The 13,955-nt window shown below is 46.4% G+C and overlaps 1 protein-coding gene across 8 annotated transcripts in view; it reads right to left on the minus strand.

Annotated features, from left to right (window-relative positions):
• The window catches only part of MARCHF3 (membrane associated ring-CH-type finger 3), a 154,979-nt gene that overhangs the window by 37,783 nt on the left and 103,241 nt on the right, over positions 1-13,955 (minus strand). The window contains exon 1 of one of the 8 annotated variants that reach the window (XM_089334903.1): positions 2,579-2,743. The exons of 6 other annotated variants lie outside the window; for them this stretch is intronic. The gene's annotated coding sequence lies outside the window, so the exon portion shown is untranslated. Of the gene's footprint in view, positions 1-1,659; positions 1,680-2,578; positions 2,744-13,955 lie in introns of those variants that run through there. One more of the 8 variants, XM_089334905.1, reaches the window with a different exon arrangement.

Here is a 13,955-nt window from a genome sequence, read left to right on the forward strand (position 1 = left end):
AACACAGTGTTTCCAAATGAACTTGAGCTGACAGCTCCCCTCCTGACAAGCACATGTCGGTAGGCTTGACTTGCCTGGAACAATTGGATGGGAACATCATCCCTCCTTGTGGCTGTGGCGTCTGTCTTGGCCCAGCAGCTTCCCCATCCCATGCTCCTTGGCTGCCCTGAGACATCTTGTGTTCTGCACCTGCTCACTCCCAGCAGCCCTCTGGAACGGGGGAAACAGACCTCAGTCCTCAGCTGAGGTTTGCAGTGGGGGCACAGGCAGAAGACACCCCCTCCATGACATCAGCCCTAAACATTCAAGGAATACACTTAGACAGCTGGTAGAGGGTATAGTTTTTTGATTTTTAAATAGAATTTGCTGTTTTTTCAAATACTCCAAAAGCAAGACACATATGTTACAGAAAGTATAGAAAAGCACAAAGGAAATAAGAGAACTTACTTATAATCCTGCCACTTGGGTAACCACATAACCACAGTAAATTTTTGGGGTGGATGTCTGTGTTTTTTTTTTTTTTTGGCAGGATTGGGAGGGTGGAGTTGATTTGTGGCTGGACCAGATAGTTTTTTGTTGTTGTTGTTTTGTTTTGTTTTAAACTGCTCTATGGTGGTTCTCAGGCCAAAGTATAAAAGGATGTTAGAAGACCGTCCTCTCCTAAAACTGTACGATTCCCATTGCCTGGCCTGCTTGTACAAAGCCCCATTGACGTGACTTTAAATTCTCATGATGCCTCCCAGTCACTAAGTGTAACTTCCTGGCACGGCTCTCTGGCTTCACAAGGCAGCCATAGATTAAGAGCCAGGGTGTGTTGGCAGGAAAAGCAGACACAGTGACCTTCTCGCCGCATGGAATCATTATGTCTGGGTGCACTCCGAGAGTCTATTTTCGGGATTTGCATAACTGCAGCTCAAAGGGCCAAACACTCCTCTTGACGCTTGACAGAATCAGAGGGGGAAGAGGAGGTGCACAGATTGTGTCAGCGGGACCCTGGGCTGTGGTGAGGTAGACTCCCCTTTAGGGAAGGGCCTGTCACTTGGGTACCTAAAAATCCCTGAGTGCACACACATGAAACCTAGATTAAGTCCTTGTCAAAGGAGATAGCTCTAAATATGTGACCTAAATCCACATTTTCCCTTACACTCATTTTATATCCATAGCTTCTCTTCTGAATGAAATACTTTATTTTCTTTGCTTCTCACTGGCAAAGGGGACACAATCAGCCACGTGGTCAGTTCATTTAATTTGCACTGGGTGCTGGGTATTGAGTTCAGCTGCTAAAGGAACCTTTTGGCACCCCAACCTTGCCTTCTCCTGTAAGCAAGGCCAGGCTCTTTCTCTTGTGCCATTTCTGCAGAACCCCATACTCAAGACCCTCTAAGCTCTCACCTAACTTAGGACCTTGCTAAAAGGATATTCCAGGCCAGCGCTCCCTGAAGGACGTACCGGCCTACCTTCTGCACACCGAACTGCAGACTAACCTTGAGCTACTGACGCTGGCATGCTACTACTGAGTCCTGACGGTCCAGAAAACAAAACAAAAGACCATGCCTTGAATTAAAAACAGGGTGTAAGGGATTACACAGAACATGAGTACCCTTGACCATGGAGGGCATGGCTGACTGGCTCCAGTCCCAGAACAATGGATCTACTCACCTATTGGTGTAGAGAAGGGAAGGGAGCCGATCCTGCCCTGATGTCAGGGAAAGGGAAGGCGAGAGGCCTGCATGTAGGCACGGGGCCAGCTGCATGCACCAATTGTCACTTACATGTTGCACCTGGGGCAGTGACAAATGGCCCACTGCACTTTCCTGTCTCATTCAGAGGCACCTGGGAAAACAGCAGGCTGTTCCCGTGAATGCTAGAAAGAGCTGAACTTTCAGTTTGCACCCCAGTGCTGGTCTCCCACTGATGTTTCTGCAAAATTTCAAGCACCATTTGACTGCTTTCTGCTTCAGTCTTGAGAAATCCCAGAGAGAATACTTGGGTGGACTGGGGAACGCCTTTCCCATCAAAGCAGTGCACTGGGATGTGTAAGCTTGAACCCCAAATGGCACTGCTCGCACAGGTCCTTTCTTGGCAAGGCTTGACACCTTGTACAATTTCTTTCTCTGGCTGTGAATAAAGCATAATTTGGCACTGGACAAACTCAGCTGCCCACAGTGGGAAAACCAGGAGTGGGTGGACAAGAGGGAGACAGTGAAAACAGAGGGGTTGGCTACATAAATGAGAGTCTGATTAGAGAATTGTTAAGATAACAAGGCTTGTCTGTTAAACTGTGACCCCTGCAAAGGACAGAGTGCAGGTTTCACAAAAGCAGGAAGGAGCTCCAACCAGGCTGCAGAGAATCGCGGCTGTGTTTCTGGAACAGGCTGCCACTGGCAGGTGATTTCCATGGGAACGCGGTGGGCATCAACAGGATGCGTTCTCAGGACATGGGGGATGGGGAGAATTGTGTTCTGCTCACCTCTGAAGCCGTCTGAGTGTGCAGGAGGACCGTGGAGCTGGGGCAAAACCCAGCTCTTAGAGGCCCAACACCGAAACCTGCACCCTGGATCAGAACTTACTAGCTTACCTCACACAGCTTCTGAGGTGTTCCTGGGATTTCCTGGATGTTGGAAGTTAGGGTACCATCCTTCTGGAGCCACTTCCCTGGCTGTGAGGCCCAGGACAAGAGGAAACAGGTGAACGTGCTTCAGGAGTTGCAGCGTGCCATGCACATGTAAGCCTGCATTCCACTATTATGCTGACCTTGGCTCCCACTCCTTTCTTAGCCAGGGCTGCATCTCTGTCTGTTTAAAACTACCTTCCCCATGGCTGGTGGACCCACACACAGAAGGACTTCTTAGTCTCCCCAGCCCTGCTTCCTTCAGAACTGGAATTCAGGGGTCAGTCTTCCATGAAAACCTTTAGAAAGACAGGAGGCTCTCCTGAAAGTTCATGGAAAATTAACATTATGCAAAAACTATGCATGGATTTTATTCTTTTTTTCACCAAAAGAAACTTTTCTTGAAGTTCTGTTTTTCCATGAATTTTGTGATGTGCCCTCATATATGATGAAAAATCGCCATGATGCTAAAGGTGCTTGGGTCTATTTTTAACAGCAGCTGCCATTATTCTAAGGAACCTAGCATGTGCTAAATACTAAACGTAAAACATAAGCCACTCTCAAGATGGCCTCTGTTAATTTATTTGAAAAGCAGAGAGACAGAGAAAGTGAGAAAGCATGCGCGCGCACGAGAAAGAGAGAGAGAGAGAGAGATTTTCCCTCCACATCTTCCCCAAATGGCCACAACAGCTGGGGCTGGGCCAAGTCAAACCTAGGAGCCAGGAACTCCATCTGGGTCTCTCACGTGGGGGATAGGAATTCAAGTACTTGAGCCATCTGCTGCTTCCCAGGCGAATTAGCAGAGAGCTGGATTAGAAGAGGAGCAGCTGAGACTGTAACAGGCACTCTGATACGGGATGCAGGCATCCCAAGGGGCAGTTCAACTTGCCGCAACACACTGTCCACCCTCCATGAACTTTTTGTAACACCCTGAACTCTACACTTAAAACATTTAAGAAGGTAGGTCTCAGGTTAAGTGGTCTTGCCACAGTTAAGATTAAGTTAGAGGAAGAAGGAGCAAAAGTACTAGAGGGCTCTTGGGGTCATCCTGGAGGGATTCTGTGTGTCTCAAGCACTGGAGATGTCAACAAAGCAAATCAAAGAAGTAAATGCATTTATTCAATACTTTTTGCCCACTGAAGCACATTTTTAAAAAGTATCTGGGAATTTATCTGCTATTCGCAGGAAGCTTCCACAGTCAGGGGCTAGCCATCTCAAAGTCTCCTTGACGTTCCCCAAGGAGAAGAATCCGTGACATTCAGAGAACACAGTGCAGAGCAGTCCCCAGGCTGTCTGTGGGATAGAGCTGGAGAGCCTGCACCTCCCCAAAGCCAATCGTGCCCTTGCTCCTTCAGGGGAAACTGGTCAATGCCCCACGTTTGGGGAAAGCAACAGTGGATCCACGGATGGCCAGAAGTCCTTGTGTTCCCACAGGGTTCTGCACTGCTCACTGGCCTAGGATTCAGAAGTCTGATCTGAGTTTTATAGGAGGGAATCTGCTTCAAAAAGGATCTCTGAAATGAACGTTAGCCTTCCTGGAGGAGCTGCCTACTTAGGAGCACAGCATTTCTAATGAGACCAATGAATGGACAATGTGAGTCAGTCAGTGACTGAGGTGGGAAAAGACAGCAGCAGAGGCTTGGCTAGAAGCTTTCTCCTCTGAGTTAGATGCTCAGACTTTGAAGTCTAAGAACAGTCCCAAGAACAGGAAGACTCTTTGATGGATCATTTCCCTGGCTCTTCAGGCCCATCACAAGCAGACAGTGCACTGCGTGGCTGATGAACTGACTCAGAGCCTTGAAGGCTTGGAGACAACACGGGAGGTAGGAAATCAGAGTGACCTTCCTTTACAGGGAAAATGGAGCAAGTGACTAATTTCAAAACATGTAAAAGCAGCATATTTCTTCTGAGAACGGGACACAAAGGCTCTCCGAGGAGATTGCTGGCATATGATTACCAGCAACACTGAAGTTTTCAAAAACACACCAAGGAGGCAATGTGCAGAGAGTGTGTGCCGGCGAAGCAGCTGCTTCATTAAACCCGAACAGCCACGGCAGGGCTGTGCTTACAGACCCACGCTTCCAAATCACACACTTCTGTTCTGGATGCTTCACCGACCTCATTATGTAGAATAGAGTTTGTCATTAAGTGGCTGTCCACATCTTCATAAACATGTCCATCAGCGTCCCACGGGCGTGGCGAGGGCAACACTGGGTGGCTCAAGGAATTTTTAAAAAATACTTGTCGTTTTGTTGTCTCATTATTTTCTGTTCTGTGCTCACTGGCACTCTCAGAGAGCGCAGGAAGCAGGTGAGATGTCTGTTTCTGGGCATGAAAGAGACTTTCATGGTGGGGGGAGGGGGGTGATGGTGTTTTCCTGTGCTACATGAAAACACCAAAGGGGCCGTGGGGAGGACGAAGCCAGAGCAGCACAGGCAGGCTGGATCTGCAGAGTTCCACTAGCACACTCCCAGCGCACCCGTTTAAAGTTATAGTCAGTTATTTACCATGCCCCACGCATGTTGTGAATTCTGATTCACGACACGAGAAGGAGTGGGAGCATGCAATGAGTCTCTTATTTTCCCCCCATTTAAAATTGCTGTATTTTCTCTTCAGCCAGGTACAATCCCTTAGTTCTGCTGAAGGCAAATCAAGGAACAATTATCATATTTGCACATTTTTCCCCTCAAGAAGTACTCGTGAAATTAATTCAGATTTTGGAGGCTATCCATTTTTTCATTTAATTTTAATTATATAGATGAAAATGGCAATTAAAAATCCCATGACAAACCTATGCGTTCAAAGACACAGCGACAGCTGAATTATACTTGTAAATAATAAGAGGCTCCTACGCACAGAGTCCTGCCAGGCAGGGTTGGGGTGGGGGCATCAGGGTGTACAGCGCTACACAGGTGAATTATGGGGGCTCAGAAACAATGAGGCACATTTGAAAAGTTTAAATATCAGGTTACAAAGACAGGCAGGATCAGGAAAAACAAAATGAGACATTCATGGGACATTACCCATAGAAAATACAAGAATGCTCTTCAACTGATACTCAGTATGCCCAGGGTCCATCAAACAGCTAGCTACCTGTCCAGATGCATAAGAACAGGTGTGGAGGGCGGCACGTTGGCAAGAATAGCTGAGCACACAAGAGAAGAATGTCTCAGAGCCAGTGAGAGCTGAAGATACTCTAAGAACTGGGAGCTCTCGTTCTGTCTACCCTCATGCACTTTCTCTATCAACTAGCAAGCAATGCCTACTAGGGATGAAGCTGACTTGGGATTCGTTTCCAAGCTGTATCTCACCTTCCTCTTCACAAGCAACCCAGTATCAGCTCTCCAGGTGTGTTACCCCACACATCAGCATAGTCAGCTGCTGGTTTATTTGGGAATGAACCCTGGAGCTTTCCTCCTCCTGCTTCATGGAGACCAGTTCTGCCTTTTTGGGGGGCAGTGTCCGAGCTCCACATTCCACCAGGCTCGGGTGACCAGGGCCTCCCTGAGTGGCCCCCTGCTGTGTAAAAACACAGGCATGAGGGCTTGTGAGATGTGTTGCTGCATGGCCTTCCACTGACCCACAGGCATCCTCAAAGTCAACCAGCTCGCTACAGAATATTAAGGCGAGATGGGACTGGCACTGTGGCAGGGTGGGTTAAGCCACCGTCTACAGTGCTAGCAGCCCATATGGGCCCAGTTCGAATCCCCAGCTGCTCCATTTCCAATCTGGCTCTCTGCTAATGCTCCTGGGAAGGCAACGGAAGAGGGCCCAAGTGCTTGGACCCCTGCACTCATGTGGGAGACCTGGATGGGGATCCTGGCTCCTGGCTTCAGCCTGGTTCAGCCCTGGTTGTTGTGGCCATTTGTGGGGATGAACCAGCAGATGTAAGACCTCTCTCTTTCTTTCCCTCTCTCTGTAATTCTTTAAAATAAATATATCTTTTAAAAATATTAAAGCAAGTGCAGAGTGAAGATTCAATCTGTTGGGATTTTGCTTGACATTGAAGGTGGACTCCCTATGATGCATTTCATGTTACCAGAAGTCCTTCAACATCATACTGAGTGAAATAAGCCAGTCCCAAAGGGACAAATATAATATGTTCTCCCTGATCTGTGACAACTAACTGAGCATCTAAAAGGAAACCTGTAGAAGTGAAATGGACACTATGAGAAGCAATGACTTGGTCAGCCCTTGTCCTGACTGTTGGGGAACAGTTTACTATTTTATTTCTCTTACTATTTTCTTTTTTCTACTTAATACCATTGGTTGAACTCTTTAGTTAACACATAATTATTCTCAGGTGTTTAAATCCAATTGAAAATTGATCCCTGTGAAAAATAAGAGTGGGAATAAGAGAGAGAGGAGATGTACAGTTTGGCACACATTCTACAGACTTATCCCTAAGGGTAAAGCTAAAAACTTGCCATGAGACTTCAAATCCTATTAAGTTGGCAGGTACTAATGTTATCTTATTAGTTAAAATGATTATTTTAAGTGCATAACTGATCATAAAGATAGGAATAAATGTCAAAGGGATCACATAAATAAGACCAAGTGTCTGCTAATAACGATAGAATTAAAAAGGAGAGTATGATCCAACATGAGAAGCAGACCACACATCAGACTCATAGAATGACAAAACGCCATAAACAGCACTCTCGCCTCAGAATCAGCCCTTAAGGCATTTGGATCTGGCTAAAAAGCCCATGAGAGCATTTCAGGCATGGAAAGCCAAGACACTGTTGCAAAAAAAATGGCCTACATGAAAGATCTCTGTGAGTGAGATCCCAGGGGAAAGAGGGGGCCATGAAAGAAGGAGGTACCTTTCTCTGAAGGCAGGAGAGAACTTTGACTTTGCTTATGGCCCTGTCTAAATACTGATGGAGTCTGTGAATTCACAAGGCTTCCATAGCCTTGGCAGCTCATGACAAAAGCCTTGGGTGATCACTGATGTTACATAAGAGTGTCAGGGCTGGTGTCATGGCGCAGTAGGTTAATCCTCTGCCTGCAGTGCCAGCATCCCATATGGGTGCCGGTTCTAGTCCAAGCTGCTCCTCTTCCAATCTAGGTTTCTGCTGTAGCCTGGGAAAGCAGTAGAAGATGGCCCAAGTGCTTGGGCTCCTCCACACCCTTGTGGGAGACTGGGAAAAAGCACCTAGCTCCTGGCTTTGGATCAGCGCAGCTCTGGCCGTTGTGGCCATTTGGGGAGTGAACCAACGGAAGGAAGACCTTTCTCTCTGTCTCTCCCTCTGTCTGTAAATCTACCTTTCAAATAATAAATAAAATCCTAAAAAAAGTGTCAATTGTTAAATCAGCAACAGGAATCACTATGCACTCACTCTCCATGAAGGACCTCTGTCCTTAATGAGTTGTACTATGAGAATTAATGGTACAACTAGTCTTCAAAAGGTACTTTGTATGTCTGTGTGGGTGCAAACTGTTGAAACCTTTACTTAGTATAGAGTTGGTCTTCTGTATACAGAAGTAATTAAAAATGATTCTTAATGAAGCATGGGTTGGGAGAGGGAGTAGGAGGTGGGATAGGAGTGGAGGTGGGAGAGTGGGTATGGAGAGGAGAACTGCTATATTCCAAAAGCTGTATCTATGAAATTTATATTTATTAAATAAAAGCTTTCTAAAAAATAATAAAGAAAAGTATTTATACAAGAGTGGAAAAAAAAGGCATCTGCTGCTCTTCCTCATGTGGTCTCAGTTTCTGTGTTCCTGCAGTGCCTTTTTACATCTCTGGCTTCTGAGTCAGGGGTTCTCTGGGAGTGTGGAGGAAGAGGATGAGATAGAGCTCTGGCTTTGGGTCACAGAGTCCCGACTTTGCACCTCACCCATGTGAGAGTTAGGTGACACAGAGCCTCAGTTGGCTCCTGGCCCTGAGGACCTCAAATAGGTATGGGCCTGGAGGGCTCTTCAAATTGGCCAGAGATTGAGCTTGCAGTGCAACAAACTGATCTCACAACAGCAGGGACCTGGGCAGTGGGGAAAAGAAGCCTCTTTCGGATCTACCCCCAGGCCTCTGACCCAGCCCACCCACCTCTGCCGACCTCCTAGCTACTATCCCAAGCAAACTCCCCACTGACTGCTGCATTGACAGTCCTGCATACATACAGGTCAAAGTCACGGAAATGCCCTGGAATTGCTTTTCTTGGCTTTAGACACTGCTGCTCTTAGCCTTATGTGAGAGAGGAGAAAAAAGAACACATTCTTTTTGGTCTGTTGCCCTACAGTGGGCATATTCTTAAATAATGAAGACATAGACAAGCACAAGAATAAAGTAACTCACAGCAAAGGACCCGGTTCCCTGAGACCACCTTATCATTTACTCTCTTTATAGTTTCTGTGCTGGACTCTTGTGGACTGTGTAATTCATGAATAGGGTTTCTTTCTTGGGTATGATCCTTATTTCTGACTGGCCTCAAGTCAGCTCATTGGAGCACTTACTGCTTCCTGCACTTGCTCTTTTGACTGAGACCTGTGTGTCTGCACCTGCACACCACCAGTCTTGACCTTGGGGCCTGCGCATCAGCCTCTGCATCTTGCTAGAGAGAGGCTATCCTTATTGCTGGCACCTGTCAGAGTTCTGGCTCCACCTGGATCTCTTTTACTCTGAGGACAGCTTGCTTTCTTCTCAGTCCTCCAGGGAAGACTAAAGCCTGTTAGACATACTGCACTGTATCATCTCATGCGAGGGCTGTCTTCCTACGATGATGTCCCCTTAAGCCCCTCAGCCACTTTGAAGGAAGATCCTGAATTAAATATCTGTTCATTTCTTTGTATATCTAGTCCTGCCAAAAATGATGGGCGAGGCTTCTTAACCCAAGTCGGCCTGTTTCATAGAAACAAAAACAACTTTATATTGACACTGAAATAAATTATTATCCAGGACAACTGAATACACACAGAGGTCCACCCTCTCACATTCTTATCTGATGGTAATTCTCTTTCAGAAAAGAAAAGTTACACTATTAATAGCTGCAGTGTGAGCATATTTTTCTATTTTCTTAGTACTATTCATTTTCCATTTTCTAAGTGCTTAATAAATACAGTGAGTTTTTACTGCCTTTCAGGGTGAAAATAATAGTTACACTCTCATGGTGCTCACTCATTTGCTTTATGGGCTAAAAAATCTCTAGTGTGTCACAAATTAGCACAATGTTCCTGAGGACTGTGTTTTATTCTTGAGTCTCCAATTTCACTAATAAATGTGAAAAACACATGTAGCCAGAGAGGTCCTCAGAGAGTAGCCGTTGCAGATACTGAAGGAAGCAAGCTATCCCAGCTCAGGTCAGCATTCCCTTGAACTCCAGTTCCCTCTGCTTCCCAATTTCTCCTCCAGCTGACTGATGGAAGGCAACGAAATTGATTTCCAGTGCCTACTCCCAAAATCCAACAGCACTAGTTTTATTTTTTATAAAACTGATCTTCAATAAATTTTAAACAGTTTAAAATTCTCAATCATCAGATAATGACCTTTTTCCAGTCATAGCTTCTGCTTTGTTGGTAGGCAACGTGTCCCCACTAAGAGCCCTGAACAAGATTTGTTGTTCTTTTCCTTAACGTTTTCATCATGAAAATGTCAAATAAACAGAATATGATATTTATCCCATCATCCCGATCTAAAAATTGAGATTTTGCTACTCATGTTTTACCCATCCTTCCTGCTTTACGTTTTTAAAAAGATTTTTAGGCAAATATCAGAAATCACATTATTTTACCCCAGAGATATCAGGATGAGTTTTAAAATTTATGGACACTTCTTAAATAATTACAAAGCTTTCATGATACCTAATAAAATAACAATCCATTGCTTTAATTTAGTATCCAGATCATATAAAATTTCCCCAACTCTCTTGAAAAATCTTTCATGGTTGGTTTGTTCAAATGACACAAACAAGTAGTACACATTGCATTTAGATGCTGTGTATCCTAAGTCTCTCCTATTCATGTTAAGCCCCCTTCCTTTCCATATTATTATCTTTTTGAAAAGACTGAGACTGGGTTCTCAATATCTCCTTTTTAAAAAATATACTTTTTTTTTTTTTATTTATCTGAAAGGCAGAGAAGGGAGGTGGTGGGGAAGAGAGAGAGCTTCCATTTGCTGGTTCACTTTCCAAATTTCCACAACTGGGGCTGTATCAGGATAAAGCCAGTATCCTGGAACTGAATCCAGGTTTCCCACATGAGTGTCATCACCTGTTGCCTCTCAGAATTGGAACAGGAGGTGGGGCTGGGACTTTAACCCAGGCACTCCAATATGGGATACGAACATCACAAGTGGCAAATTAACTGTTATACCGAATGTTCCACTCCCACACCAAAATCCACTTTCTTATTTGTCTTTTTGTAGTACCATTTCAGTTGTTCCTCTGTCCCCTGCATTTTCTGGAACGTGTGGATCAGCTTGATTGGTTTCAGGTCCACCTTTCGGGCAACAACGGCTCCCGGGTGCTTCTGTGTTAAGGGGCAGGCATGCTACCCCACTCTGGGTGGGTGCAGGGAAGTTCTCCATTGAGATGTTTCTGAAGTTCTAAGGACTGCCTTCGTTGACTTGCTTTACTGACAGGCATCTGTCAGGAGGATATTAAAGCTCAGTGATAATGGGAACATAATATGCTGGGTCTTTCCACATATGTCATGTGGGAAACACTCATGAGAAACATGTATTTTGGGAAGCCTAGATGCTCACAAGCTAGAATGTGTTTCTATTTAAGTTTGAAATTGAGCATAGAATAGAAAAGCAGTAAAAGTATCAATCATGGAAGGGCGAAATCAGAGCAGCCACTAGCAGACAGCAGCATGGAGCGGCGGCGCTATGGCAGCAGGGGACAGGTTGGGAAACCAATGCACAGGCGGGATGAGCTCCCTGTGAGCCGGGTGGACCTGGGCCCTGCAGGAAACCTCTCCCACAACTCCTTCAGGACATGGCTTGCACACAATGCAAAATCACCAAGACTTTCTCTTGAAGCATGTGAAAGGGAGATGTACACGTGCAATAAACTAGTAAAAGCTCTGTGGTTCCTACTGCGAGTCTTTCTATTAATGCTGTGTGCTGGAAAGTCAAATTGCTGCTCAGATATTGTGAGCTCCAATCATACTTTCAGGTCCTGACTTATTGCCTAATGTAAATAAAAGCATATATGACAAGCGTTCACACACACACCCCCTTATGAAAGGCCACATGATGCTAAAAGCTAAAAATTCACCATAAAATCTCACCATCCTAGACCTAACCACAGAGCATGTGGACAACTGAGTCTCCACTGCAAAGTTCCAATGTGAGCACAATGAGGCAGCTGTAGAGCCCATCATACGGGGTGGGGACACTCATCAAGACCAGCACAGAGGTCAGAATCACAGCCGCACCTGTAAATAGCATTCCAGATGTCTTTTTTTTTTTTGACAGGCAGAGTGGACAGTGAGAGAGAGACAGAGAGAAAGGTCTTCCTTTACTGTTGGTTCACCCTCAAATGGCCGCTGCGGCTGGCGCACCACGCTGATCTGAAGCTGGGAGCCAGGTGCTTCTCCTGGTCTCCCATGTGGGTGCAGGGCCCAAGGACTTGGGCCATCCTCCACTGCGCTCCTGGGCCACAGCAGAGAGCTGGCCTGGAAGAGGGGCAACCGGGACAGAATCCGGCGCCCTGACCGGGACTAGAACCCAGTGTGCCGGCGCCGCAAGGTGGAGGATTAGCCTAGTGAGCCTCGGCGCTGGCCCCAGATGTCTTTTTTAAAAAGTGAGGGGGAAGGCCACTGGGTGCAGTGATTCAGCATGAGTCCTGCAGTTACTCCCCTTGGGTTTGAATTCCTTGGCCTGCCCATCTATCATTAAGTAACTCCTCAAGCTGAGGATCAATGCTGCACACCTCACACTATTTGAGGATTAAATGAAGTAATGCATATAAAGAGGCCAGTGTCAAGGTTGGCCCACAGCAAACACTGTTGGCCAGTCATCTCACTGGGGCCACAGCAACCTCCAATGTCTCCAGGGTACCCCGTTGCTTCCGGCATTTCTATTCAAGCCAAAAGATTTATTACAATATTGACACTAATACACGAGGCAACACAGTACTTTCAGAGGCAGAGTGGAAGAGAAGTAAAAACATGCTCAGGAATCAGGCACTTGGGCTTTTGCCACCAGTTACCTGGGTTCGAGCTTGGCTAAGGTTCTTAAGTCCGGTGCATGTCAATTTGCCTTCTGTGACAAAGGGGACTGCAGTCATTGTGAAGGCAGCCCTCAGGGTATGTAAAGGGCAGCTCCCCCACTCTCCCCCCTACCCCCTACCCCTACCCAGTGTGTGCATCTCCATGGGTGCTGGTTGAGAGTAGCTCTTCTTACACTCACTCATCACTGAGTGTAAGGCTCAGGAGAGGGACAAAGTGGCCTGATGAATGCTGATTCTTGGTGGCAAGATCTCACGAGGGGATCACTGGGCTAAGACTGAGGACAGGAATGTAGGCACACTGGGGACCTAAACAGACTGGGCATCACTGGAAGGGGAAGCGTACAGACCATTATCTTGAAACAGCCTCAGGGACTGGTACTGTTGGCACAGCGGGTTAAACCGCCACCTGCCATGCTGGCATCCCATACAGGCACCAGTTCGAGTCTTGGCTGCTCCACTTTCGATCCAGCTACCTGCTAATGCACCTGAGAAGTCAGAAGAAGATGGCCCAAGTCCTTGGGCCCCTGTCACTCACGTGGGAGACTTGGCAGAAGCTCCTGGCTCCTGGCTTTGGCCAGGCCCAGCCCCAGCTGTTGTGGCTTTCTGGGGAGTGAACCAGCGGATGGAAGATCTCTTTCTCTGTCACTCCCCTTCTCTTTCTGTAAATCTGCCTTTCAAATAAATAAATAAATCTTTAACAACAAAAAACCTCACAGCATTAGTACAACACAGAAGAGGAAACTATCGCCCTTTGTTGTTGCCTTGGAGGCTGCATTTGAAGCTCCAGAGACCAACATGCCTCCATAGCTCCTGTAGCTCTCCCTGGATCTTCCCTGCACTTGCCCAAGAGCCAGGCAGCAGTTTGGCCCCAGAAAGAGGTGGTTCCTGCACAGCATTCAGTGCTGACACTAAGGAGCAGGCGATCCTGTGCTTTTTGGAGGGGTGCATGTCTCTGCACTGTCCTAACATGCTTTCATCTGCAGATGCCAGCATTCCTAGGAACCAGGCATTCTCTTCACCTCCTTGACACGGGCCTCAGCAAAGAACCCACTGAGATGTTTACCAGGTACATCAGAGGGAAGTGTGTGGTATTACAAACTAAAACAGGGATATGCTGAAGGGGAAATGTACAACTTGTGGACGTCTGGGTCACATCACAAGGACCCGGA

The sequence above is a fragment of the Oryctolagus cuniculus genome, chromosome 6 (genome assembly GCF_051225735.1).
Source record: "Oryctolagus cuniculus isolate XC-2025 breed Fujian yellow rabbit chromosome 6, ASM5122573v1, whole genome shotgun sequence".
Taxonomy (NCBI): domain Eukaryota; kingdom Metazoa; phylum Chordata; class Mammalia; order Lagomorpha; family Leporidae; genus Oryctolagus; species Oryctolagus cuniculus.